At 44.8% G+C, this 25,212-nt stretch overlaps 1 pseudogene; it reads left to right on the forward strand.

Annotated features, from left to right (window-relative positions):
* Nucleotides 1-2,512: 2,512 nt before the first annotated feature.
* LOC135891153 (ficolin-1-like) lies at nucleotides 2,513-24,891 on the forward strand (annotated as a pseudogene).
* Nucleotides 24,892-25,212: the final 321 nt, after the last annotated feature.

Below are 25,212 nucleotides of genomic sequence, written 5' to 3' on the forward strand. Positions count from 1 at the left end.
TCTTTTCTTGCACTCTGGGTTCACATGCAAATTGCTGGAAGATGACAAGCCTTCTACTGGCTCTGATAAATAAGAAAACAATGAATTGTAGAAACATAGGATTAGAAAGGACCTCAGTAGGTCATCTACTCCAATCCCTTGCACTGAGGCAGTACTAAGTATTATCTAGATCATCCTGACAGGTGTTTGTCTAACCCACTCTTAAAAATCCCCAGTGATGGGGATTCCACAACCTCCCTAGAATATTTGTGCCAGTACTTAATTACCCTTACAGTTAGGAAGTTTTTCCTAATGTCTAAACTAAATATCCCTTGGTGCAATTTAAGACCATTCCTTCTTATTCTGTCCTCACTGGATAAAGAGAACAATTTATCACCCTCCTCTTTATAACAACCTGTTATGTACTTCAAGTCTGTTATCATGTCGCCGCTCTGTCTTCTCTTCTCCAGACCAAACAAATCCATTTTTTTCAATCTTTCCTCATAGGTCAAGTTTTCCACAACTTTAATTATTTTTGTTGCTCTTCTATTGCCTTTCTCCAGTGTGTCCCCATCTATCCTGAACTCTGGTGTCCAGAGCTGGACACAATAGTCCAATAAAAGTAGCTACGTGGACCTGCTCCTCCTTTTAGTGAAGTCAATGGGAGCAGGATTAGACCCACTTCAGCTGTGGCCATAAATTTCTAACGAGATTTTTTTTCTCATTCCTTCCTTCTGTCTGTATTCAGATCATTTAGCAGGTTAATTTGGGTCAGCACATTTTCTACAGTCAGAAAAAGACAATAACTTATGTTCACATGAAACTATGGTAGTGACCCACTGCTAGTTCTCTAAATAAGGAGTGCCACTTCTCTCTTTTTCCTTGTCCTCAATTCACACTTCCATCCCTGCTGCAGAGGGAACTGCAGGAAATGCAACCTTCGCATTCTGTCACAGGTTAAATTTTTACCCTTGGACAAGTTGGAGATTTGTTGCTGTGAGAAAATTGGGGAGTTTACTTTAGGTTTTAAATGAAAGTTGGATCTGTCATTGACATGTCGTTCAATGGAAAGTGAGACTTCTTTTTAATGGTTGCACTTCTTCCCAGGATGGACAGAGTTTGTACTGGGAGGGCTCCTTTCATCTCTACCCAAGTGTAGAACAACTTTAATTATCCCTTTTTCATGAAATTAAAATACTACTTTGGGCTCTAGCTATATAATTTATGATTCGAAGATCCCAAGGCCAGAAGGGACGATTGTGGTTATCTAGTCTGACCTCCTGTACAACACAGGTCATGATCTGGATTTCAACTTCCAAACTTTAGGTGGTGTTTAAATTTAGGATTACAGTTCAGTCCAATATAAAAGTAGGCGCAATTTGCAAAATTCAGAAGGTTAGAATTAGTGTCCTTCTAATTTGAATGGACTGTCATTCTATTACTGTCAAGCCTCACATCCATGTTGTATTTATTGTGCTCTCAGATGGTCTTGCTGCAATTCTCCTTATTCATAAAATATCTCCCAAAAGTTTTGCTGGACACATACTTGACAATTTATGGTTCCATGGCACCTCAAGGGCTGCAAGTGATGAATAGACTTTCTGTAACAGCCCATTCCCATCAAGTTTGCCGCTGTCCTCGCTGCATTACAAATGGACATGTAGCTGATGTGGTAGCTGATTCCAGACAACCAATTTTAACCAAAACACTATGATCCGATTCATCCCTACTGTGATTCTGCTGACTTCCACTGGAGATTCTTAACCTGTCAGTTGTGTGGACTGAACTATCACTGAAGTCAGTGGGAATTGCGTGCATTCAGGTGATGAGGGCTCTGATTATATCATTAATTGTCAATTCTTTGCCTTAGCCACAAGACCACCCTTCAGCCCTCTCTCTGTGATACTGTTACACTGACAAACCTGTTTTGTCAGGGATCTTGTTTCAAAATTTATATATTAATTGGTGTATTTAATTATCTAACATCAGATTAGAGAACATTAAAAATATAGTTTCCTGTGAAGATCTGGCATCCGTTTTTAAAGATTTGCTAAATACCTGGTCATTCAGGTCTGAGGAAATTTGGTCCAAAAGATTCTATCTGCAGCAACTTCCCTCTGAAGTCTGATGCCCTGATGGAAGATGATAATGTATCAAGAGGTTAAGAATAGTTTTACCTTCAAGAGATTTGTATAAAATTTTGATTTTTTTGAATGTCCCGGGCGGTTTTAAATCCCACTTTTTTGGATCTGGGCATTTTGCATCATGCTGAGGGATACTGACCCCACCAATACTCCTCCACCATGAGAGTCTCTGCTTCAAAGAAAAATCATTGAAACGAGCTACAGAAGGAAACCCAGGGCTAATGAACAAGGGAGTGACTAAAAATATTACACCAGGCCCTAAGGAGGAGCTAAAGTAGAGAAACCATAGAACAATCTCAGCAGAAACAGCAGTAAAGTGGAGGATGGGTGGGAGGAGTTGAGAATTTAAGAGGTGGAGTTTGTTTTTGTTTAGCCTATAAAAGGCACCAATGGATCAGATGCTAATTGGAGAAGAGGCTAAGTGGAGCTGCTGTTGCAGAGACCAGCACCAGCCATGGGGAGAGCTGCACAGCAAACCCTCACTGCTTTACTCTGCATAGCAGCAGCAGTTTGCATGGATGAGGACAGCTGTCCAGGTGAGTCGGAAACAAACCCAGTAACAGCTTTTCTTAACAGACTCATTACCAAGCCATACTCTGCAGAACTAGCGGAACTGATCAGATTCATCTGTGGTGAATTGGTCGCTGCCTTCCTTAAAATTATTTGGTTATTACTGACAGTGAGTTGTTGACTTATAGCTTCCATCCTGTCCTACCTGATGTTGAACTCTTCTCTGGTACAGATCCATGGACAACGGGACTGCCAGTTACCAAACGACAATCCTGACACTATCATATTTTAGAGCTGGGACTTCTCTTTTTTTACAAGAATTTTTTGTCTAATTAGTACTCCAATACATTTAGCATATTGCTGCTGTGTGTGTATTACCGGATATCCATTCTCTGGGACCATCACAAAATGACATTCATTCGGTGCCTAAATGCTGTGCTGCTGTTCAGAGCGCTGGCATGAATGTAGAGTTGAGAGTGACACTCTGCAATGTTGATTAAAATTCACACTGACACTTTCACATCTACATTTCTAAATTTTGTTCAAGGTTCATATTTTCCTAATTAGTATGGAAAGAAACTTCATCTTTGACTTACCAGATGGTACCTCAGGCATTGCAGAACCAATGAGATTTTGGATCTCTCCTGGCTTCCTATTCAAAAACAAGAAACCAGCATTAATGAATGCTTGTTTATAAAGCACAAGTATGTGCAGGCCTCTAATTGGACGTCACTAATATAAATAATACCAAATATTTGCAGAAGGCAACATAACTACAATATTGTCCTAAAACATCCAGCACCTTCCTAGCTGCCTCATCTCAAACTTAAAACCAAAAAGTGTAACTTTAAAAAATGCAGGTTCTTTTATTCTCAACTAAATGACAACTTCAAATTTTATTTGCTTAAACTATTGGTTAACTGTCCTTGTACTCCCAGCCAACAGATGAGATCTGTAGGTTCCCATTTGCTGAAGTTTTCCCTCCCACACTGGAATCTGCAGAATATTCCACATCCTGAGACTCTGTCACATGTTACTTATTGTTTCATCTCTTTTCTCAGAGGTCAAGATTGTGGGTCTCAATGGTTCCGACAAACTCGCTGTTCTCCAAGGATGCCCTGGAATGGCTGGAGCCGCAGGTCCCAAGGGAGAACCCGGAGCTGTAGGAATGAAAGGTATGTTCCCAGGGGCTAAGTGAGAATCTGATATGGCTGGTGATGTCTAAAACATCTCTGTCCCAATGCAGATCTTTTAGCCTGTGGTGAGGGACTTAAGCTTCATTATGTCCCTGCTCTGAATGAAATAATATCCTTTTCCTTTTCTCTGTCCGGATGGAACATCAGACACTTGCATGGAGGTGTGTAGGGAAACATCAGTCGTGTATTTACCAGGTTACAGATACTAATAGACTATATGATTATATACAGAGATGATTTAAAATGGAAATGTAGTTGATTATTCAAACAAATCCTTTCAATACCAGCCAAAAAGGTGTTTGGCTGATGTATTGTTTGGGATGTTCACAGGGCTGCCAATTTTCATTGGACATATTCCTGGACATTTCATCACATGACATAATCTTTAATTTCTGGAAACTCCAGGACATTCCTGTTGGGTTGGCAACCCTAGATATCATGTTCATAGAATTTATCCATTAGCATCACTCAGATGAGAAACAGCAGAGTTATAATATGATGCATTAACAGCTGGTATGTTGGACAGTTTACATTATTTCCATTGTACACTAAATATGCTGTTTGATTTAGGGGATTTATTTGTTATTCAGTTTGCATAAAACAATTGGGAGAGTCAGGACAAAAATCTTGTTGTTTTCTAAGCAAACACCAACGTTTGGGTTTCTTGTGGTGTTCTGTTTAATAAGTTGAGGTGTCCAAGGACACAAGAGTTTAGTGTGTTTGCAGCAGGGCTAACACAGAGTCAGACACCAGAACATGGGCTCTGATCCTTAGCTGGTGTAAATGGGCTTTGAAGTAAATGGAGCCGCACGAGAGCTGGTCAGAAAATGGGCTTTTGTCATGGACAGTTTTGAGTTGCAAAAAATCGAAACCCAAAATATTTTCATCTGAAAATGCCACCATGTTGCCTTGTGGGAGTTGCAGTACAGTTGCCTCATGCTCCCATTCTCTGGCGGCTAGGCTCCCTTGTCGGACTACGTCTCCCATGATGCACCATGGTAACTCCTCGGTGCATTAAGGGCATTCACCATGACAAGGTAGTCTGGCTAGGGAGCCCCTCGCTGCTCCAGTCATCACCAGGGTTTGGACTGACAAAGCCTCCCAACTTGATTGGGGTAATACATAGCATCAGCTGCATCTTCTCTGTATTTCCCCTCATGTTTGATTGTTCAGGATCTGCCCTACTTTTACTTACACATATGCACACGCGCACACACACTCTTGGATCTGCTGAAGGCCATCGATTTGCAAGCCAGCTGACAGCTAGGACAAAACCTGAGCCAGTGGCCTTCTGGTTGGCTGGTTGCATGACATCCTCACCAAGCCGCTGGCTTGATCCTGTATGTCTTGTGGAGACAAAGAGCAGTTGAAGCTCAATCTCCTAGAACTGGAAGGGAATCCAGTCCAGCCCCCTGCCTTCACTAGCAGGACCAAGTACTGATTTTGCCCCAGACCCCTAAGTGGTCCCCCTTAAGGATTGAACTCACAACCCTGGATTTAGCAAATCAATGCTCAAACCACTGAGCTATCCCTCCCAACCCTGTGCTATTCCTCCCATCTGTCTGAAGATAGTGATCAACCACATTAGCTGAACCCTTAAAACTTGTGTGTTTTCTGATTTAACCCTCATTTTCCCATTTGAATTGCAGGGGGAAAGGAGGAATTGACTTCCCAGCCCCCTTCCCTCCTAACTTTACCCTTAAAATACATCCCCACGAGCATCTTTAAAATGTTAATTCAGAGCCTTTTATGTTTTGTAGGGGACAGAGGTGCTATGGGGATCCCTGGAAAGACAGGACCAGCTGGGGAGAAAGGTAACGGAATGAAGAGAGTTGTTATTTATGTCCATTCACTGCATGATTTAAATCACAACGAAAGATCTTTAAATGATTTGCATCTCCTCTGCTTGGTGTATGTGCCATAATGGGTATTGACCAAGGAGAAAATCCTCCTTTCAGGTAGGTCTACACTGCAGATGAAGGTGGGTGAATCGGGGCGACTGCTCCAGGCCCCGTGCTTTGGGGGGCCCCGTGCTTCGACATCACGGTGTCAGATGGGGTGAGGACAGCAGCCGTCTGCCTTGAGCAGTAAGCAGAGCAGGAGGCAGCGTGGTGTGTCTGGCCCCGACTCCCCCCAGCGGCTCATACCATTTGGCATAGCTGGGGAGGGGGGCTCGGCAGGCCCGAGTCAGGGGTTTCTCGCTGGTGCGCAGACAGCTGGGCTCCCCTGTAGCACCTGCAAACAGATGGCGTGGCCCTCGCCTCCTCCCTGGGCTCTTGGGCCCCTGCTGGGCCTGGAGCAGTGCTGGCAGGAGAGTGCCACGAACGCAGCTCTCCCACCCTGTGTGCCCTCCCTTGCCCTGCCATTATTTGAATGGGGAGGCCGGGGAGTGTGGGGGGTCCCAGGCTGGGCAGGAGGCAGCACCAGCACCCAGCAGACAGGCACACCCGACCACCAGTGGGTGCACCTTGCTCCAGGTAAGCCTCCTCGGCCCCCTGCCCCATGGGGGGCCCATACACGCTGATTTGTCCCGGGCACCGCACCCCCCAAGGGTCGGCCCTGGCTGGGGAACGGGGGAAGCTTGGCTGCCGGTGGGTGCTGCTGAGCAGCACCTGCACATTTCTCTCTGTGGGTGCTCCTGCCCCGGAGTCGGCGCCTATGGACTAGTGGCCCCAGTACAAACCCACTGGACACTCTGGGTACATACTTGGGTTACTGGCTGTGCCAGGGTCCATGCTGCCATGTCTCCACTGCTGTTATTACCCCCACTAGCTAGATGAAAGCTAATCCAGGTCCACCTACCTGTGCTACAATCACACCTTCATTTGTAATGTGGATGTACCCGCTGCTACACAGGTTTAAAACCTCACTGAACTCAGTAGGGTTAAACTGAAGAAAGGGGAAAGAAGAAAATGTGGCCAAAAATATTGGTCACTAGGGAACCTCATTTCTGTGCATGTACCACCACTGCAAAGAGTATGGGCCTGATTCAGAGGTGAGTCTAAGTGCATCTCAGGTAGTCTGTCTTTACCTTATCATCGTAACGTATACCTTCTTCCAGCTACCTTGGCCTGTCTGTTTCACTATATTACTCTCATTCACACACTCTTCCTGAAGGTGCAATTACTACTCCTGTGGGAATTCTGCAACAGAAAATTAAAAATTCTGGGCACAATGTTTTAAAATTCTGCATATTTTATATGTCAAAATAACACAATATTTCAATTATTTTTGCTCACTTATTTCAAAATACCTGTCAGCAAGTACGTCTGTAACAATACAGACAACAAAAAAGATTCAGGAAACGTTTTTTGACAAATAGTTTCCTTATTAGGCATATTAATACAGAACTCCGAGTAATAATTATTCATTTAAACTACAATATAGAACCGTATTTCCCGCACCCCTCAAAAGCTTGGGGGAGTCAGGGGTAACAGAGGAGCAGAGGGAAGTACATTGCTGGGAAGGAGCCTGGGTGTGAACTTGTAGAGTTGTTGGGTATGGGTGGGAAAAGTATGGAACAGGTTTTTGGGGGGGGGCGGTTATGGATTGTTAGGGCGCTTCCCCCATGCAGACCCTGGCTGACCCCTAGCCTCTCCCAATCAGTCAGGCACATCTGCCCCCTGTCCCCATTTGTTCCTGCACCCCCATGTGTCCCTCCATCCCCTGTCCACGTGTCCCTCTATCCCCATTCTCACACCCATTCCCCCGTCCCTATGTGTCCCTGTACCCCGTGTCCCAGTCCCTATGTGTCTGTTTCCCCACTCAGCCACCCTGTGTCTCTGTGCCCGCAGTCAGCCACCCCTTGCCCCATGTGTCCCTGTACCCCCACCTTCTGTCCCCACATATCTCTGTGCCCCATCCAGGCACTCCCCTGTCCCTATGTAGCTCTGCACCCCCTCCCCCATCACCATATGGCCCTGCACCTCCCTCCCCCCTGTGTCCTCCCCCACTAGCCCTTATGAGCCCCGTCTGACCCCCCAGCACCCCAAGCTGTCTGTCTCTCCATAAACCCTGTCTCCTGACCTGGCCTGACAGGTGCTGCGAGGAAGGCAGGCTCTTTCTCTTCATTAGCTGGCCGGGAGATGATGCTGTGGTCTATCGCCACATCGCCCTCTGGTGGGCAAAAGGCAGAAATGCAGACATTATTTTCTGCTGGGAGCTGCTGCTGTTCTTGAGCCACAGCGCCCTCTGCTGGGCAAAAGGTGGAACTGCAGCAACATTTCAGCAGAAGCTTTTTTCAAAAGCTGCAAAAAATTAAAAATATGCATGGCTCATTAATTATGAATGCACACAGTAGTGCAGAATCACCCCAGGAGTAACTTTCTCTTGGAAAATGTGGACCTGTGAAGCTCCACCAGAGCAGCACCACCAGTGCTAGCAATGGTGTAAGTTCTAGTGTAGACAAGTCTCAGGTGTTTTTTAATGAAAAGTTGCTCATGTGGGGATGCACTAATGCTAGAAACCAGAAAAAAAACCTGTGGTGTAGGCATGGCCAGAGTTTGTCTCCCTTACACCTGCTTATACCCTCTGACTTAGGGTAGTTTACACCACTTCATGTATCACCTCTCAATTTATCTTGTCTTTTACCTCTAACGTCCCTATCACCATAGGTCATGATTGTGCTCAGCCCCTAGGCAGATGGGTAACAGAGCTGGAAGGCAAAAATAATCTCTTTACCCTGGTGCCCTCTTATGGGGAGTGCAAGGAATCTGCCAGGCTGGTGCCGTTATGGGTGCTAACTTCTGACAAGCTTGTGGGTCAGGGCACTGACCTGTTGTCTTACCCACAACAGCCAGCAGAACTGAGCAGCCACTGAGGGGAGCATTTCTGCATCTTCTTCAAGGGTGGCACAGCATCGGCTCTCTCCAGGATCTCTGGGTGATGATGTGCCTCCCTGAGGTGCTATGCATCCTGGAATTCCCACTGGGCACAGCAACTCTGTAGTTCCCCCAGTGCAGGGCAGGGCCTGCAAGGCACAGTTGAGCTCATAGTATCTAAGCACCAAATACTGAGTCTCTGCTAAATCTTTCAAACATTTTTTTTCTTCTTTCCCCAGGAGAGAGAGGTGATGTCGGCCTCCCTGGATCGAAAGGTGAGAGACCTCAGATAGTTCACGCTGGAGGGCAATACAGATGCTTTAAGGTCTGACACTAATAGGTGCACAGCACCACTCAAGGGCCAGATCCTCCCTTGAAAGCAACTGCCCGTGATTTACGGCTGCATGATCGGGCCCAGGTTCTCTGTTTCAGAGAGATTGTGTCAGTAACTCAGAATCACCTGTGATTTCAGGAGAAGCAACTCCTGGGGAGAATCCTGGAATGATGGGACCAAGGGACATAAAGTTGCAAATGAAGAGTTATTTTGATCACTTAAATAATATACAGCAAGAGGAGACTGTAAGCCAATCAAGGCTGAAATTCTAAATATAGGAAGGGGTGATGTCCAGCCAATTTTCAATAGAGGGAAGGCCATTGTGAAGGATTCCCCGCTTTTCAAAAGAGAACATCTCCTGAGGCCCTGTACTGAACCCTTCACTGATACCTGGGGCCAGACTGGGGCTCTTCAGCGACCAGGGTCTTTTCCTCACTAGGAAAAAATCTGTGTTTTTTAATACATATTAACATGTATTAAAATCCTAGGGTAGACAAGGCATGTAGCTTTAACACCTGTTAGCTCATCAAGGCTCCCCCTAGGTTTTAACATGACCAGTTTAACACATGTTAAAGGCAGTGAGCCTCACCTACACTAGAATCTAAAACATGGCAGGATGTCACACCTGGAAATCCCAGTCTATATAAAGCCTTGGTATAGGCATGGTCTTAGAGGCTAGTACAATTCCTCTGGGAGCAAGGAGGGCTTGAGAAACACGTCAGCTGAGCTGTGCTGGTCGTGTGGATGAAAACAAGGCTGTCCTCCCTTCAGAAAACCAGAGGAAATCATAAAATAAGAAGAGGTGAGACATGAACATGCCTTAGATGGATATTTCTAACAATATTGTCAAGTTGGCAAAAAGCTTAAACTGCCAAGTATGGAATAGTGCTTCTGGTCTAACATAAGGGGTGATGGAGGAGAGGAAGGAGGTGGTCCCCCACATAACCTTTAGCTCAATGGTTAAGATGCCCACCTGGGATGTGGGAAACTCCAGTTCAGTTTCTCCATTGGCTGGTTGTGGCAAAGAAGTATGAACTTGGGGTTCATGCCCTTCAGGAGAGTGCACTGGCCACTGGACTGCAGGATTGCCTGATGCGGGGCTCTCTCAATGTTGAAGCTGTTCCACTTTGTATTAAAGGATTAAATCCTCACGGGGCCAGGGAGAGAGTGAATCTATAGTCCAATGTTTAGGGCACTCACCTGAGAGGTGGGAAAACCCATGTTCAAATCCTTTCTTGTCAAGCAGAGGGGGGAGTTGAATGTGGGGCTCCCACATCCCAGGTAAATGCCCTAACCACTGGGCTAAAGGTTAGTCCTTTTAAGTGGAGTTAGGTGTGCACCGCTGTTCTTGCAAGAGACGTCTCAGGCCCCTAACTCCAGGAGATGGTTCTAACTGTGGATCGCAAGCAGAGAGAGGCACCTCCTTCCAGCCTGGATTTAGGCACCTAAGTCCCTGAGAGGGGTGGAGTTTAGGGGACACACCATCCCCTCTGTGTCTGCTATTGGCTAGCTTAGGCTGTTCCCCACTCAGCATGCTGGCTTTAGTAGATCCCATTGTCAGGTGCCCGTCTCTCCCCATGCATTGTATAAGGAGCCTAGACATTACCACAGGGTTTGGGGATTCCACTGGGAGGCTGGGTACTTAACAGTGAAGCGCTGCAGTGGTCAGTCCAGTTGTGGTTTGTGCCTAATTCCAGATCTGGGCAATTTATATTGGGGTTCCTAAATAATGATTTAGGTCAAGACTTTCAAACCGGGATGCCTAAAATTAGGAACCTACCAAGTTGGTCTGAGCTCTCAGTGTTGGGCACCCAGGGAAAATCAGTTCACTTACTGAGGTGCCCAAATGAGGATTTCGTGACAAATTTTAGGCACCTAAGTTGGAATGTTTGGCCCCTTCTTCTCAATGTTAAGGCCGTCGGTCCAGTCAGAGTCCCAGCCGGTCCCTCAAAGTTACGTTGTCTTCATTAATTTCATTGCATCCCCCCTTCCTCACCCCACCTTCTCTTACAGACTCTGTGTTGGGACAGAGTCTGTGTTACAGTCCCAGGAGTTGGGACTTCACTAACATGTAGTGTGTTACCTCATCCTTTGGCTCCAACACCAGTGCATGTTACTGTATTTTTAAGATATATTTGAATAGTTTCATTATCTGTGTTTTCTGGCTACCCAACCTTTTACATTTTTTTAAATCTAATTTTCATGGGTGCACATCAGTACTTTGCATAGGTTGTGTTTTTTGTGTTTTTTGGCCCACCTAAGGAGTAGGGTGACCAAGTGTCTGGTTTTCAACTGGAACACCCAGTCGGAAAGGGACCCTGGCGGCTCCAGTCAGCACCGGGGGTGGTGCCTGCAGGCGAGAGCAGTGTGTGCAGAGCCGCCTGCTGTGCCTCCGCCTAGGAGCCGGACCTGCTGGCTGCTTCCGCAGTGCAGCGCGGTCCGCATTGCCAGGACAGGCAGGGAGCTTGCCTTAGCTCCGCCATTGCGCCGCTGACCGGGAGCTGCTGGAGGTAATCCCACACCCAAACCCTGCGCCTCAGTCCCCCACCCCAGCCCTGAGCTGCCCTGAAACCTGGAGCCCCATCCTACACCCCAAGCCCCACCCCAGAGTCTGCACCCCCAGATGGAGCCCGCACCCCCCCACACACACTCCAACCCCCTGCCTCATCCCGCAGTCCCCTCCCGTACCCTGAACCCCTCATTTCTGGCCCCAGTTAGAGCCCTCATCCCCTCCCGCACTCCAACCCCCTGCCCCAGCCCAGTGAAAGTGAGTGAGGATGGGGGAGAGCAAGCCACTGAGGGAGGGGGAATGTAGTGAGCTGGGGGGCAGGGCCTTGGGGAAGGGGCGGGGCTAGAGTGTTCAGTTTTGTGGGATTAGAAAGTTAGCAACCCTACTAAAAAGATGCTTTTAAAACTTGTCTTTCAATTTCTACGCTAGGAAAACATGTATTATCATGTCAACAAACATGATGTTAAAAATTTTGCTGTTAGTGTGAACAAGGACCATTGTGTTTAAAAACCTGTGCATGAATCCAGTGAAATAGCCCTGAAGATCTGCCTATGTGCTTTGGAGCTTGTTCTGCCCATTTGTGTGTTTGAGCAAACATCCTGCTTTGGAGCAAAACCTCTCAATATGTTAACGAATATCCTACGTGGTGCTCTGTTTTTATTGGCCACTTACAACACGCAGTAACATAGACACTAACATCTATATAACAAATATGACTCATTTGACAAACAAAGCAGCTTCCACCAGATAGATCAAGTTGTTTTTCAGAGTGATCCACCAGAGCCTCAGTTGTGAACCACCCAAAGGGGTTAAAGCTTCTCTGCTAAAACTGTACATGTTCTTACACCACAGTGTAATTGACAGCCCCAAGCCCATCCAGGTGTGGGCTCCAAGTAATGCAAGGATTTGACTGTGTGTTTTTATTTTAGGAATCAAAGGAGACCCAGGAGCATCAGCAAAAATAGGTGAGCACCTCTGAACTCATCAAAACATGTCAGGTTTGATATTCTAGTGCTAGTGCTTTAAATGACACAGGAAACTTACTGATAGTAATTTCTTTGCATACTATGCCATGCTCTGCCTGTGGCCATCCAAATGTTGCCTCATCTTCAAAAATTATGTAAAGATTCAAACTAAATTCCTGGTCCCTGCTCCACCAGAATCCGTGTGTGTGTGTGTGTGTGTGGTGGTGGTGGGGGGGGGGTTAGAAACTCTGGAGAAATGAGAGGGGTTCTTTCTGTGGCCGTTTCAATCGAACCTTTTTTTTTTTTTTAACCTGGACCCTCTTAATGGGCATTTAATCCTTCCTAGAGCTGATCTGTTCTCTTCCTTAATTGGTGCTTTTAACTGGTTGAATGTTTTGATCAGATGTCACTCTTTAACATTTTTTACCCACTGTGCATGGCCCTGGACCTTCATATTACCCATGGGAGGGGAGAGATGTGGTAGCTCACAGCGGTCACTGAACCTTCCTTCCCCTTGCCTCTCTGCAGGAGTGAGTTGAGATTTGGATGTGCAAAGTGGAAGCACATTCTCCCCCCTTGCATTGAGATGTTACTGTTGTGCCACACCGAGGCGTAGATGTGTAACAAGAATAAGGTCTGAGGCAATGAGATTTGTTCTCTCTCTATCTTACTGTACGGGGTGCTTTGGTTTAGTTATGATTCGTCCAGGGTTTCCACAGACGCCACTTTTGTTATCTCTGATTTTTGCAAATCATTTGCTTGGTGCCTTTTAAGTAACAAATCTGCATGCGGCATTCTATCATGTAGGGTACTGCTTGAGTTTTTATGGTAGGTCCAGTACTGAACTGCTGCAACTTCCTGTACATTGCCATGTGCCACACTGTGGACCATATAGTCCAAAGACTCTGGCTTTTCTTCACTGGCAAAAAGGTCTGTGTCATGCAATAGCCATCTCACTGTAAAACCTCAGTGAAGACAAGGCATTTGTAGTGTTTACCATGAGGTAACTGGACAAGGTTAGCTCTAACCCCACCTCACCCATGGTTCACCTCACCTCGCTATCTCACAGCAAAACCACAGTGCCTCATCTCTCTGTGCTGTTAGTGAGAGAGCTCACGTCTATTAGTTACCCCATGGTTTTTTACCTTGGGCACTGAGCTTTGCAAAGGTAAGAACACAGTGGAAACAAGGCACTCCAAAGTCAACTCAGCAGAGTGCTAGGTCCTCTGGTAAGATGCCGTGCTCCTTCGCAATTCCTCCTGAGGTCACCACTCAATGGAGTTGGGCCCTAAGACTGTTTTATAAATAGGAATGGAGTTTAGGACTTTTGGAACCTGTCACCAGGCCACATTCATGGTTTTTATAATATCCTCTAACTTAGGATGTTTGGTACCATTTCTAAAACATTCCACTCTGCCAGTATTGGGAGTTATGGCAGATTCAGACACATGTCCGGAAAAGAGGAGGACTTAACTTGATGAGGTTTGGTTAATTCTTTGAAACGGGGAACTTAATGACCCAGAAGGTGGTACATTCTTTAATTGTGTCTTGTTGAGTCCACTCCCCTGCTGTGACAACTCCATCCTACACTCCTGTTTATAAACATATCAAGCTCCAGCTTAAAACTAGCTAGGTTGTTTGTCCTCCACTACGCCTGTTGGAAAGCTGTTCCAGAACTTCACTCCTCTGATGGTTAGAACCCCCCTTCTAATTTCTAGCCTAAACTTATTCTTGATCAGTTTATGCTTGTGCCAATATTGCCCTTTGACTTCAATAGCTCTTCCCCTGCTGGATTTTTACCCCCCTGATCTATTTCTAGAAAGCAATCCGATCTTTACTCATTAATGAAAATATTAAAATTAATAAAATTATAATGGTCCAAAGACCAATCCTTGAGGAACTCCACTAGTACCCTCCCTCCAGATTGATAGCTATCCTTTCAGCACAATCCATTACCTCTTCTTTAGCAATTCTGATGTAACTCTTCTGCCCATCAGAGTTGGCAGCAACAAGGGCCGGGTTCAGTATCTAGAGGTTCCGTTTCAATAACACAATGCAAAACCGTCTCGAGCCCCCACCCAGTGACCTGGGACAATTACATACCACCCTGCTGGGTGCCTCTAAGAGGCAATACTTCCCTTCTCTCAAGCACAGAGTCTGAGTGTGGCAAAAGCCTTCTAATAAAGGAGGGAAACATCGCGGCATTATGTTGGGGAAACACCACAAACAGGATTCATAACAACAACCATGAGCAAAAGACCCACTCCCAACTAGGTTTGGCAGTGTCCTTTTCCCCTTTTCCTAAGTCCAGCAACCCAACAGTCACCCCACCCATAGTTTCTGACCTTGGTCAGTGCAACCCCCAGAGTTCAGAAGTTCATCTGCAGAGTTTACCTCCCAGCCTGGGTGGAAGTGGAGGGAGGTATGGGGGGCATCTTACATGCTCCACTGCTCGGGTTGACGGCTGAGTACCACACCTCTCCATGGGGTTCTGCTGCAGTGTTCACTGCCAGCTACGCCTCTCTACCAGCTGCCCTGCTAGCCGCTCACCAACTTGTCTTCAGGGCCCCACCACATGTAACACAGCTCTCAGTAAATTTAGCTGGTAGTAGGGGAGCCTCAGTGCTGGTGCACCACTAGCCCAAAGTAGATCTAATACTTAGGCCTAAGCATCAGAGATTTCAGCTCTGCAGCCTGTAACAAGACTCCTAATGGAGTCAAAATTAGCTCTGTTATTTCACGGTGGAGAGAGGAGGGACCAATGTAGTGTTTAGAGACCCACACTACCAGGTACATATATCTACCCCAGCCTCTCTCAATTCACTGGGTTTTGGAACCCATGTCCTTTGCCTGGCGAGTGCTGCTGAGTTGAGGGTGAGTCCCTCCATCATAAAATGCCAAGTACAGTTCTACTGTCCTTGATTCACATAACCAGGATAACCCCACTTTATTACTCCTGCCCCAATAACAAAGAGACTGGGGATCCCACAGCAGCCAAAGTGACCATTTGGGCAGGCAGTCCATCATGTTAGGCAGGGTGGGTGTGCCCATGAAAATGAGATCAGCCCCTGAAGTCCTTTTCCACAGCTCACCACCAGATGTCAGGGTAGAGCTCATTCTGACTCTGCTTACACTTGTATTAATCCCCATCTTCCCCATTTTAACCAATAATTTCTCATGTTATACCATGTTACATGCTTTACTGACATTCAGATAGACTTGATCTACTGCAAAAAGCAACAGAGGGTCCTGTGGCACCTTTAAGACTAACAGAAGTATTGGGAGCATAAGCTTTCGTGGGTAAGAACCTCACTTCTTCAGTGAGGTTCTTACCCACGAAAGCTTATGCTCCCAATACTTCTGTTAGTCTTAAAGGTGCCACAGGACCCTCTGTTGCTTTTTACAGATTCAGACTAACACGGCTACCCCTCTGATACTCGATCTACTGCATTTCTCTTCTCTGAGAAATCGGTTCTCTTATCAAAGAAAGATATCCAGTTAGTCTGGCATGATCTATCTTTGGTAAACTTATTTTGCATTTTATCCCATTTTCCAATTATCTCCATGTCTTTAAATATTCCTTCTTTCTGAATTTGTTCTAACATCTTTCAGCTAATTGAGCTCAAACTAATGGGTATATAGTTGCCAGTATCACTCTTTTCCCCTTCCTTAAGTATAAGTAGTAGATTTGCTGTTTTCCACTCATACAGTACCACCCCATAAGTGATAGATTTAAGGTCCTTCCTACCAGACTTGCAATTTCATATGCCAGTTGGTTCAGTAATCTTAGCTGGAGATTATCTATCCCCCAAAATTGGAGTGCATTGAGATCTCTGAGTTTTGCTCCCACCTCGGATGTGGTGACCACCATTTGTATACACTCATTTCCATCAGCCTTCCTGCCTTTGCCCCTATGTTTCACATCTTCCTCCTTGTAGGAAACTGAGGCAAAATATTCATGTCGTTTTGGGGCCATACCTAGATTATCCTTAATTTCTACCCATTCTCGCTGCATAGCAGCCCCACTTCTTTTCCTGTGGTTTATGTGACTAAAGAACCTTCTACTATTTGCTTTAATTTCCAGTCTAACTCAACTTGACTCTTTTTTCTCATTAGGGCTGGATGCGTAATTGACTCTTTTTTAGTTTGCTGTCAATTCCAAAAAATCAGGGGGGATTGGTTCAAGTCAAACAAAATTTGAAAATTCTGAAAAATGTTGGTGAATTGAAAAAGTCTGTTTGGGGTGGAAGGAAACATTTTGTTTCTGGGCCTTTTTAAAGGATTCACAACATGGCTGGTGGAGGTCCCTTCTGAGCTTTAGCCCAGTGGTTAGGGTGCTCACTGGGAATTTAGGACATCCAGGCTCAATTTTCTCCTCTACCTGATGTGGAGAAGGGATTTGAACTTGATAGGAGAGTGTCTTATTCCCTGAGCTATGGATATTCTGATGTGGGAATCCTGCTGAAGCTGTTTCATTGTGTATGAATAATTGACTAGTCATTGGAGTAGAGATAGAGACTAGGAGAGTCTCCTAACTCCCAGGTGAGTGTCCTAACCATTAGACTATCTAGCCATTCTTACTTTCCCTCTCTGGCCTGACACTGTACATGTATCCAAGTCAGAAGAGCTTCAACAGGAGAATTTGAGAGCATCCCTTATAAGAATATCTGTAGCTGAGTGGCTAGGGCATGTACCTGTCAGGCAGGAGGCCACAGTTCAAATCCTTCTCCCTATCTGGCAGAGGGAAGGATTGAACCAGTATCTACCATGTTCCACTGGTTTAAAGCTTGTAAGGGAGGTATTTTGGGAATGGTGCCTCAGTCCCCGGCTTTTTTTTTTTTTTTTTTGGCCAAATATTCTGCAAATTTGTGTCAAATTCATAAATAGTTTTGGTTTGCCAAAAAGTGCATTTTTTGGGTCCAATTTACTTTTTTTTTTTTTGGAGGGGGGGGGGGAGATTGCCCATCTCTATTTCTGACCTCCAAGATGTAGCTTACTTTGCTGATCAATCCCTTCTTTCATTTCTTGTTGGTTCTCTACTTATGCCTAATATCCTTTTTGAGGTGGCTATTCATCCATTTAGGTCTGGAGCTCTTCCCTTGGCTTGGGCTGCAAAAACAGATCGTTTTTGTGCCTTTGACTCAAAAATTCCAAGTCTCCTCCACATTTATGTTCACAAGCTCTTCAGTCCAGTTGACTACACTAACTAGTGCCCTTCATTTCTCAAAGTCTGCCCTTTTGAACTAAGGTTACTCTGACCTGTTTTGATTACCATTGCCATCAATTTAAACTGAATCAACTTGTGACCACTAGATATTGTTTTCTATGACAGGTTTCAGAGTAGCAGCCATGTTAGTCAGTATCCGCAAAAAGAACAGGAGTACTTGTGGCACCTTAGAGACGAACAAATTTATTTGAGCATAAGCTTTTGTGGGCTACAGCCCACTTCATCGGATGCATAGAATGGAACATATAGTGAGGAGATATATATACATACAGAGAACATGAAAATGTGGGAGTTGCCATACCAACTGTAAGAGGCTAATTAATTAAGATGAGCTATTGTCAGCAGGAGAAAAAAAATTAAGTATTCTCACACCTTCTTGTCAAACTGTCTTAAATGGGCTATCTTGATTATCACTACAAAAGTTTTTTTTTCTCCAGCTGACAATAGCTCATCTTAATTAATTAACCTCTGAGAGTTGGTATGGCAACTCCCACCTTTTCATGTTCTCTGTATGTATATATATATATATATCTCCTCACTATCTGTTCCATTCTATGCATCTGATGAAGTGGGCTGTAGCCCACGAAAGCTTATGCTCAAATAAATTTGTTAGTCTCTAAGGTGCCACAAGTCCTCCTGTTCTGTTTTCTATGAGCAGCTCTTCTGTAATGTCCTCACTACTTACTGAAACCAAGTATAAGGGTACATCTATACTGCAAATTAAATTGCAATTTCAGTGGGCATAGGCATATCCATGCTAGATTTAACATAGCTAGTGTGGGTAGTAATAGCCGTGGGGATGCTGGTGCAGGCCCAGCCTCCTCTCAGTGCCCAGGGTCCCCAGTGTGCCTCTACTGGGGCAGCTATCCTTCACTGAAGCCCACACCACATTTTCATTGCTATTGTAAGCCGTGCTAGGTAGATTAAAGCTAGGGCAGGCATGCCTACCCATGCTACAACTCTGCCTTCATTTGCCGTGTAGCCATGCCCTAAAATAGCATCCCCTCTGGTTGGTTTTGGTTGACTTTGTCCTTTCACCCCAGTTCAGTGCTCCCACCTGTGGTTTATGCATGACCGAGAGAGGAATCAAGTTTAACACTAAATGTGTTTTGTTTAAGTTAACCGTGAAAATGGCCAATTACTTTTAACATGAGTCTTAACAGATAGAGGTGGGCTGCTGAATAGTCAACTTGCTGCATTTATGGAATAAGATAAATCAGATAATTAGATTCAACTTTTATATGTTAGGTCTGAACATCTGTTCGAAACAAACAGTTGCTTCCAGCTTTTAATCCATTTCCATTGTGTTCCTTTTCTTGCATAGCATTGAAGGATCTGGAAGATGCAGCTTGTAAAGAAGGTGAGTTTTTGCTTTAATTACTGGCCTGTTATCTCGTTCCCATTCAAGGCGTGTAGTGACATAGAGCTACTGCTAATGACAATAGGTCAACTCCTGTTTGCCCTACTAACCTGAAAAGTCTTCTTGAAATTCTCACAAGAGTAAGGCAAACAGGATTTGGCCAATAACGAGAGAGTCTGTTACCTTTGGAAGGGGAGTTAATTTCCAAAGATAGTAGGAATCCATTTTATTTTTACCCCTTTCAATTGGAGCAGCTGCAGCTAGTCAAAGTTCAGGGCACTGCAGGTATTTCCAGTTAAGAGGAGAAGTTGACAGTGGAGTCTTGTACCTTTTGAAGCAATCATCTTTATTTATAAAGAACATACAAAGTCCTGCTTCTTCAAACACAGGAGGAATAAAAAAACATGAGAGAGTGTTCTTGCTCACAGCTCCAATTGTTCAGCCAGCTTGTTTAGGCTGTGTGTGGCTAGCTTTCTTTCTGCTTTTCTCTCTCTCTCTCTCTCTCTCTCTCTCACACACACACACACACACACACACACACACACACACACACACACACACACACACACACAGATAATGCCCAGCAGAGCTCTCTGCCTACATAGCTCAAATTCTTGCCTGCCACTGTGGTTTAGAACAGTGGTTCTGAACCTGTTTGTAAACCTTGATGGCCTCTTGCGACTCAGTAAATAGCTAAATAATTGACATTCCCCAACTCCTGTGCCACAGGGCTGGCTGGACATGGCTCCCCGCTCCAGGTGTTGTGACCGGGTACATGGGGTTGCCGTGCCACACAAGCAAATTTGGCCCAGCCAGCCCCTCCATTATCATGACGTGGGGGTAACTGGACCAAACTTGTGTGATGTTGTGTCCCTCCATTAGGATGAGATAGGAGCCACCACTGCAGGCTGAGTGCGGGGCAGGCTTTGCAACCCTCCCCTCCCGAGGGAGAATCCAATCACCCTGCCTCCCCTTCCCAGGCCTCCTGCATCACCCTTTGACACATTTTGGTGACCCAAGTAGGGGCTGCACCCCATGCATTGAGAAACCCTGTTTAAACTGCTATTGTTTCTTATGTTTAACCTAAATGAAGGGCAGGTGCTACACTCATCAACTGAAGGGCCTTTAAGCCAACCTATAACAGTATGAATCATTATATCCTGTTTTCAATTCCATGCTGAGGAATTCACTTCCAAGAAGATCAGTTACGTTTTAGTCTTTTTAAATGGGAGTCAGGGCTTATGTAATAGGCCTGATGACAATGGTGCGGACATAAATGGTGAGATGAGGTAACACTTTTATTTTATGTTACAAATCTCAGTTATAATGTCGGGAAATAAGATGCCCTTGGCTCAGTGAAAGCCATTCTGTTACGGTATATTTCTATTTTGAAATTCCTGCTCTGACCAGGACTGAGGAACTGCAAGGAGCTGTTAGCCAAAGGGAATATTCTGAGCGGCTGGTACAAGATCTATCCCAAAGGCTGCACTGCCATGCGTGTGCTGTGTGACATGGACACAGATGGTGGAGGCTGGATTGTAAGTAAGAATTGAGCATAATGATGCTCGTCAGACAGCTTCATGTCTCAAAGTGGGAGTCAACTCTTTCCAAGAGTGTTTGTTTTATATAGAACAGGAGTACTTGTGGCACCTTAGAGACTAACAAATTTATTTGAGCATAAGCCCATGAAAACTTATGCTCAAATAAATTTGTTAGTCTCTAAGGTGCCACAAGTACTCCTGTTCTTTTTGCGGATACAGACTAACACGGCTGCTACTCTGAAACCTGTTTTATATAGGTAAATAAAAGCGAGTGTAACCATAGAACATAGTGTCAGAGTGAAAATAAAATTTCATTCTTAAATGAAAGCAAGACAGAATTCCCTATTGCAGAGGTTAGCGACATGCATGTGTCCCATTGTTCACTCTGTCCCCTTGCAAGTCACTCTAGTTGTGGGTATTTGGTAGGCCTACCTGATGCTCTGTTCTTGCAGCACCTTCTCTCCGCACTGCCCTCTCAGGGTTCCGCTCATGGAGCCTGTTGTTCACAGGCAAAACTAAATGCAAGCTAATGATCAATGTAGTTGGTGTTGATTTTAATTTTGCTGAAAGCCTTTCAGTTGTTTCCTTTTTATAGAACAACTGATGTAAGATGCTAACATTTATGGGTAAATTCTCAGTTCTGGGCATGATGCATTTAGACGCATTATTCCTATTAACAGCACACATCACTCAGAAATTCTCCAGAGATGCTATGAGACAGAAAACTTCAGGTTCACTTTATCAGTTTCCCACCTGAGTTTTTTATTTCCTCTCAGGTCTTTCAGAGACGGGCAGATGGCTCCGTTGATTTTTTCCGTGACTGGGATTCATACAAGAGGGGTTTTGGAAGCTCGCTGACAGAATTCTGGCTGGGGAACGACAATATTCACCTATTAACATCTCTTGGTATAGACATTATGGATACATTTTCCCCCTACAATTCTGTAACCAAGAAAGAAAGTTTAGCACAAGGTGGAGCACACCAGTAGCACTGAAACTGCTGCCCGAATCCAAACTGGCTATTCCCTATAGAACAGTCCTGCCAGGAAAAGTTATCAAAACTAGTAACACTCTCTAGCTGTGCTGGCTACAAGTAAGCTTGGTTACATTTAGAGATGGTAGAGGTCACTGAACAGTGAATATCCAGCATCTGATCGTATGTTAAATCTAATCCCGCTCCCTCCTTGGGTAACTCGGACCCGCGCAGTGTTATGTCATGTCATGTCATTTACAGAGACAATGGATGAAGTCCCATTGAAGTCAGTTGCAAAAATGTTATTGACTTCAATGGGGCCAGCAAAATAACCAGTCCATCTGTATGACTGCAGACACAGCTATCTACCCAGCATCTGCAGAATAAGTCAGCTTCAAATCTAGCTAAATTCTCTCTGTGTCTTTCTCCATGTTCCTAATGGTTCCTTCTTGTCTCCCATTTGACTCTGAGATCCAGAATTGCGAACTAATTCCAGTGACAGGGATTCTCAGCTAACCAGTGGGGGCAAGACAGGTGCTGAGGTTGCCTTTTGCTGGTTCATTAGTGAACTGACTCTGGGCAGCCCACGGAGTGGTGAATGCTCCCGATTCTGATCTATTAGCTGGAACAGAAGTGTTAGCTGTAGGTGCACTTTGCTAATGTGGAGATGAGATTGGGGGGTGTATCTGGGTTAGCAATGGTTCATAAGTTGATGGCTTGGCCTGTGTAGATGAGGCTCACCCCAAAATAAACCCAAAATTATACAAGATGCTAATGGAATGTATTGAATATTTGCTAATTTTCATGTCTTTAACAGGAGCTAACGAACTGCGCATTGACCTCCGAGATTTTGAAAATAACCATGTGTTTGCCAAGTACAAGTCATTCAAAATTTTAGACGAGACTGAGAAATACAAGCTGATTCTAGGAGACTTTATTAACAGCACTGCAGGTAGGTGGTTGCCCCATTCTGCAGTGATCATACCAGAGGGAGCACATGCAAATAGAGCTAAAATGTACACGATCTTGTGGCTAAACTTGAAATCCCACCATTGGCAAAATCTGAGTTTAGCCTCTTAGAAAATCACAGGCTCATGTTTAATTACAGCATCTGAAAACTCCACCCCCGACATAATCTGGGAAGATGCTGCCTCAAGCATCATTTAGTTAAAGAATAGGCTTCCTGTGATGCTTTCATGCATATGAAGTCAGATTTGGGATTGTTAAGATTACTCCTATGATGCTTTAGTGTCATAGGACTAATGTAAAAAGTTTTCTCCAACAAGTCTGCAGCGAAAATAGTTTGAAATGATTCCGCAAGTGGGAGGGAAATAGGTATGGAAACCATAAAAGGGGCTTCTTCATTAAGAAAAGAGGTTGTATTCATTCTAGTGTTAAAATAGAGGCAGTCTAAGCCACTCTGCCAGCATAGGGGTTGAATAAACTGCTGGCCTGATTTAGAGAAGCTCTCTTTCCACTCTCCTATTTGCTGAGAGTAATCATACACTACTCCTGCCACCTCACACCAACAGCTAGATATCAGGTCATAGGTACCTCGCAGGACTCAATGCTTCCTCATTAGTTAGGTCAGGCTGTTGCTGGCAGCCAGCATTGGTAGAAGCCTTCTGTAAAGAAGGGGATGAGAAATGAAATGAGGTGTTTGGCCACATACACTGATACACAAAAACATTCTGCATACCAAGGCATTTGGACTTGAACTTTAGGAGATGATTCTGGCGAGGAACACAGATATTTTCCTGTGTATGTGCAAGTCATGTAAGTGAAGGGAAGTCACAGCGGTAACCTGAGCCAATGAAAAGTCTTTTGGGGTTAGTTTTCAGGGTTTAGAGATGTGTAAGCATGTCCCCCATGTAAACAAGTCCAGGTACGTTAATGGAAATAATACCTGAAGACATGTATAAAAGCTGTAAACCAACATGTTATGACAGTGACAAATTGACATGGCTCTTGTAAAGGAAAGCTGTGTCTTCCCTATCAGAAGTGTCATTTACTGCTTCTCATAACACAAGAACTAGGGGTCACCAAATGAAATTAATAAGCAGCAGGTTTAAAACAAATAAAAGGAAGTATTTCTTCACACAACGCACAGTCCACCTGTGGAACTCCTTGCCAGAGGATGTTGTGAAGGCCAAGACCCTAACAGGGTTCAAAAAAGAACTAGATAAATTAATGGAGGATAGGTCCATCAATGGCTATTAGCCAGGATGGGTAGGAATGGTGTCCCTTTTCATACGAAATAAGTGTTCGCGCTATTCTATAATAGCTATTCTGGACTTCTGCCTCATGTAGACAAGCCCTAGGACTGTGAGGGTGCCCAAATCCCATTAAAATGTAATGGAAGTTGTGTGTCTGGCTCCCTCTTTAACGCTCAGCATAGAAGCCTGGAGACACTTCCACTGAAAGAGAGAATGAAAAGATTGGGACTGTGTAGTCTGAAGAGGAGGCAAATGAGGGTGAATCTGCTCCTCCCATTTACCCTTCTCTTAATACAAACATAGGGCAACCTCCAATTAAAGTGAACAGCAGTAAATTTAAAACTTATAAAGGAAATATTTTTATATGCAAAACTTAATTAACCCAGGGAACTGATTGCCATAGTATATCAAGACCAGCTATTCAGTAGGATTCAGGAAAGGATGGGACATTTATATGGATAATTCGAATGCTTCCAGCTTTATTAGGCAAGACATTATAAGGCATGTAAAACCTCACCCTTCAGGGCAGAAATCAGTCTCCTAACCGACATGGTTAGGAACAAACATCCTCTGTGAGCAAATTATTGGACATGGTTGGAGACAGGAAAGAATATTTGGTGATGCCCTGTTCTAAACTGATCCAATTCCCTGTATATGTAGGGCTGAATGTGGTCCTCTGAGCCCTGCTTTAAAAACAGCCCCACCCTTCTCTCTCCTCAGAGAAATGTCATGTTACTGCAGCACCCGGCTTGTATTGCAAGGGCTTTGTTTTACCCCATGACATGGGAAATGAACGATCTTACTCTAGAACCAGTAACTAAGAAACAACTGGGGTAAAAAGATCTTTTTTGTTTTTATCACAGGTGATTCATTAGCAAATCACAGGAACAAGTTCTTTACAACAAAAGACCGTGATAATGATCTAGCTTCCTCGAATTGTGCTACACTTTACAAGGGGGGCTGGTGGTACAGTAATTGCCATGACTCAAACCTCAATGGGATGTATTGGCTGGGAGCCCATAGTAGCACCGGAGACGGTATAAACTGGCACGCCAGCAGAGGCAACAAATATTCCTTCAAACTCTCAGAAATGAAATTTCGGCCTGTTCAGCAATGATGAGATGGCAGCACATGTTCCTCCTGCTTTCCCAGGCATCCCTTTGCAGTGAGCACATGTGGAAAAACTGCAGAGAGGAACCAGCCAAAACCACTGGCCACTAGGAGCAGCTGCAGGAGCTGCCAAAGCAGGGACCTTCAGCCATTCACAGAACTTCCTCCTGTTTCTCTGCCCTCTGCTGATTTGTCTTTTGGCCACAACCCTTTCCTCAGTCTCTTAACTTCACCATCACACTTATTCCTCTTACCCTTTTCCATAACCCTGCCCCCTCAGCCTCCTTTCCTGCAATGTCCCCTCTCCCTTCCCCTTTCTTTCCATGTA

Source organism: Emys orbicularis, chromosome 18 (assembly GCF_028017835.1).
Source record: "Emys orbicularis isolate rEmyOrb1 chromosome 18, rEmyOrb1.hap1, whole genome shotgun sequence".
NCBI lineage: Eukaryota > Metazoa > Chordata > Testudines > Emydidae > Emys > Emys orbicularis.